Genomic DNA, 4,668 nt, shown 5'->3' with positions numbered 1-4,668 from the left:
GATTATAGTGAGTGTGTCTGGGCTGTGATTATAATGAGTGAGTCGAGCCTGTGATTATAGTGAGTATGTCCTGGCTGTGATTATAGTGAGTGTGTCCATGCAGTGATTATAGTGAGTGAGTCCAGGATGTGATTATAGTGAGTCTGTGCTGGCTGTGATTATAGTGAGTGTGTCCAGGCTGTGATTATAGTGAGTGAGTCCAGGATGTGATTGTAGTGAGTGTGTCCAGGCTGTGATTATAGTGAGTGAGTCCAGGATGTGATTATAGTGAGTGTGTCGAGCCTGTGATTATAGTGAGTGTGTCCAGGCTGTGATTTTAGTGAGTGAGTCTGGGCTGTGATTATAATGAGTGTGTCGAGCCTGTGATTATAGTGAGTGTGTCCAGGCTGTGATTATAGTGAGTGTGTGCTGGCTGTGATTATAGTGAGTGTGTCCAGGCTGTGATTAGAGTGAGTGAGTCCAGGCTGTGATTTTAGTGAGTGTGTCCTGGCTGTGATAGTGAGTGTGTCCGGTCTGTGATTATAGTGAGTGTGTCCAGGCTGTGATTGTAGTGAGTGTGTCCAGGCTGTGATTATAGTGAGTGTGTCCAGGCTGTGATTATAGTGAGCGTGTCCACGCTGTGATTATAGTGAGTGTGTCCGGGCTCTGATTATAGTGAGTGTGTCCAGGCTGTGATTATAGTGAGTGTGTCCAGGCTGTGATTATAGTGAGTGTGTCCAGGCTGTGATTAGAGTGAGTTTGTCCTGGCTGTGATTATAGTGAGTATGTCCTGGCTGTGATTATAGTGAGTGTGTCCAGGCTGTGATAATAGTGAGTGTGTTCAGGCTGTGATGATAGTGTATCCAGGTTGTGATGATAGTGAGTGTGTACTGGCTGTGGTTGTCGTGAGTGTGTCCGGTATGTGATTATAGTGAGTGTGTCCAGGCTGTGATTATAGTGAGTGTGTCTGGGCTGTGATTATAATGTGTGTCGAGCCTGTGATTATAGTGAGTGTGTCCTGGCTGTGATAGTGAGTGTGTCCATGCTGTGATTATAGTGAGCGTGTCCAGGCTGTGATTGTAGTGAGTGTGTCCAGGCTGTGATTATAGTGAGTGTGTCCAGGCTGTGATTATAGTGAGCGTGTCCACGCTGTGATTATAGTGAGTGTGTCCAGGCTGTGATTATAGTGAGCGTGTCCACGCTGTGATTATAGTGAGTGTGTCCGGGCTCTGATTATAGTGAGTGTGTCCAGGCTGTGATTATAGTGAGCGTGTCCACGCTGTGATTATAGTGAGTGTGTCCAGGCTGTGATTATAGTGAGTGTGTCCGGGCTCTGATTATAGTGAGTGTGTCCAGGCTGTGATTATAGTGAGTGTGTCCGGGCTCTGATTATAGTGAGTGTGTCCAGGCTGTGATTATAGTGAGTGTGTCCGGGCTCTGATTATAGTGAGTGTGTCCAGGCTGTGATTAGAGTGAGTTTGTCCTGGCTGTGATTATAGTGAGTGTGTCCAGGCTGTGATTATAGTGAGTGTGTCCAGGCTGTGATTATAGTGAGTGTGTCCAGGCTGCGATTATAGTGAGTGTGTCCAGGCTGCGATTATAGTGAGTGTGTCTGGGCTGTGATTATAGTGAGTGTGTCCACGCTGTGATTATAGTGAGTGTGTCTGGGCTGTGATTATAGTGAGTGTGTCCAGGCTGTGATTATAGTGAGTGTGTCCAGGCTGTGATTATAGTGAGTGTGTCCAGGCTGTGATTATAGTGAGTGTGTCCAGGCTGTGATTATAGTGAGTGTGTCCAGGCTGCGATTATAGTGAGTGTGTCCAGGCTGCGATTATAGTGAGTGTGTCTGGGCTGTGATTATAGTGAGTGTGTCCACGCTGTGATTATAGTGAGTGTGTCTGGGCTGTGATTATAGTGAGTGTGTCTGGGCTGTGATTATAGTGAGTGTGTCTGGGCTGTGATTATAATGAGTGAGTCGAGCCTGTGATTATAGTGAGTATGTCCTGGCTGTGATTATAGTGAGTGTGTCCATGCAGTGATTATAGTGAGTGAGTCCAGGATGTGATTATAGTGAGTCTGTGCTGGCTGTGATTATAGTGAGTGTGTCCAGGCTGTGATTATAGTGAGTGAGTCCAGGATGTGATTGTAGTGAGTGTGTCCAGGCTGTGATTATAGTGAGTGAGTCCAGGATGTGATTATAGTGAGTGTGTCGAGCCTGTGATTATAGTGAGTGTGTCCAGGCTGTGATTTTAGTGAGTGAGTCTGGGCTGTGATTATAATGAGTGTGTCGAGCCTGTGATTATAGTGAGTGTGTCCAGGCTGTGATTATAGTGAGTGTGTGCTGGCTGTGATTATAGTGAGTGTGTCCAGGCTGTGATTAGAGTGAGTGAGTCCAGGCTGTGATTTTAGTGAGTGTGTCCTGGCTGTGATAGTGAGTGTGTCCGGTCTGTGATTATAGTGAGTGTGTCCAGGCTGTGATTGTAGTGAGTGTGTCCAGGCTGTGATTATAGTGAGTGTGTCCAGGCTGTGATTATAGTGAGCGTGTCCACGCTGTGATTATAGTGAGTGTGTCCGGGCTCTGATTATAGTGAGTGTGTCCAGGCTGTGATTATAGTGAGTGTGTCCGGGCTCTGATTATAGTGAGTGTGTCCAGGCTGTGATTATAGTGAGTGTGTCCAGGCTGTGATTATAGTGAGTGTGTCCAGGCTGCGATTATAGTGAGTGTGTCCACGCTGTGATTATAGTGAGTGTGTCTGGGCTGTGATTATAGTGAGTGTGTCTGGGCTGTGATTATAATGAGTGAGTCGAGCCTGTGATTATAGTGAGTATGTCCTGGCTGTGATTATAGTGAGTGTGTCCAGGCTGTGATTATAGTGAGTGAGTCCAGGATCTGATTATAGTGAGTGTGTCCAGGCTGTGATTATAGTGAGTGAGTCCAGGATGTGATTATAGTGAGTGTGTCCAGGCTGTGATTATAGTGAGTGTGTGCTGGCTGTGATTATAGTGAGTGTGTCCAGGCTGTGATTATAGTGAGTGAGTCCAGGAGGTGATTGTAGTGAGTGTGTCCAGGCTGTGATTTTAGTGAGTGAGTCTGGGCTGTGATTATAATGAGTGTGTCGAGCCTGTGATTATAGTGAGTGTGTCTGGGCTGTGATTATAGTGAGTGTGTCCTGGCTGTGATAGTGAGTGTGTCCAGGCTGTGATTATTTTGAGTGTGCCTGGGCTGTGATTATAGTGAGTGTGTCTGGGCTGTGATTGTAGTGAGTGTGTCTGGGCTGTGATTATAATGAGTGTGTCGAGCCTGTGATTATAGTGAGTATGTCCTGGCTGTGATTATAGTGAGTGTGTGCTGGCTGTGATTATAGTGAGTGTGTCCAGGCTGTGATTATAGTGAGAGTCCAGGATGTGATTATAGTGAGTGTGGCCAGGCTGTGATTATAGTGAGTGAGTCTGGGCTGTGATTATAATGAGTGTGTCGAGCCTGTGATTATAGTGAGTGTGTCTGGGCTGTGATTATAGTGAGTGTGTCCATGCTGTGATTATAGTGAGTGAGTCCAGGATGTGATTATAGTGAGTGTGTCCAGGCTGTGATGATAGTGTATCCAGGTTGTGAGGATAGTGAGTGTGTCCGGTCTGTGATTATAGTGAGTGTGTCCAGGCTGTGATTATAGTGAGAGTCCAGGATGTGATTATAGTGAGTGTGTCCAGGCTGTGATTATAGTGAGTGAGTCTCGGCTGTGATTATAATGAGTGTGTCGAGCCTGTGATTATAGTGAGTGTGTCTGGGCTGTGATTATAGTGAGTGTGTCCATGCTGTGATTATAGTGAGTGAGTCCAGGATGTGATTATAGTGAGTGTGTCCAGGCTGGGATGATAGTGTATCCAGGTTGTGAGGATAGTGAGTGTGTCCGGTCTGTGATTATAGTGAGTGTGTCCTGGCTGTGATTATAGTGAGTGTGTCCAGGCTGTGATTATAGTGAGTGTGTCCAGGCTGTGATGATAGTGAGTGTGTCCTGGCTGTGATTATAGTGAGTGTGTCCTGGCTGTGATTATAGTGAGTGTGTCCTGGCTGTGATTGTAGTGAGTGTGTCCGGTCTGTGATGATAGTGATTGTGTCCAGGCTGTGATTGTAGTGAGTATGTCCTGGCTGTGATTGTAGTGAGTGTGTGCTGGCTGTGATTATAGTGAGTGTATCCAGGCTGTGATTATAGTGAGTGTGTCCAGGCGGTGATTATAGTGAGTGTATCCAGGCTGTGATTATAGTGAGTGTGTGCTGGCTGTGATTATAGTGAGCGTGTCCAGGCTGTGATTCTAGTGAGTGTGTCCTGGCTGTGATTACAGTGAGTGTGTCCAGGCTGTGATTATAGTGAGTGTGTCCAGGCTACGATTATAGTGAGTGTGTCCTGTCTGTGATTATAGTGAGTGTGTCCAGGCTGTGATTATAGGGAGTGTGTCCAGGCTGTGATGATAGTGTGTCCTGGCTGTGATTATAGTGGGTGTGTCCTGGCTGTGATTATAGTGAGTGTGTGCTGGCCGTGACGATAGTGTGTGTGTCCAGGCTGTGATTACAGTGAGTGTGTCCTGGCTGTGATGATAGACAATGTGTGCTGGCTGTGATGATAGTGTGTCCGGGCTGGTACAGTTGGCGCAGTGCCGTTTCACACTGGCCTTGCTGCATTAGCGGAGCTG

The sequence above is a fragment of the Mustelus asterias genome, chromosome 6 (genome assembly GCF_964213995.1).
Source record: "Mustelus asterias chromosome 6, sMusAst1.hap1.1, whole genome shotgun sequence".
In the NCBI taxonomy this organism is placed as follows: domain Eukaryota; kingdom Metazoa; phylum Chordata; class Chondrichthyes; order Carcharhiniformes; family Triakidae; genus Mustelus; species Mustelus asterias.
Note: the sequence above shows the minus strand (reverse complement) of the source record.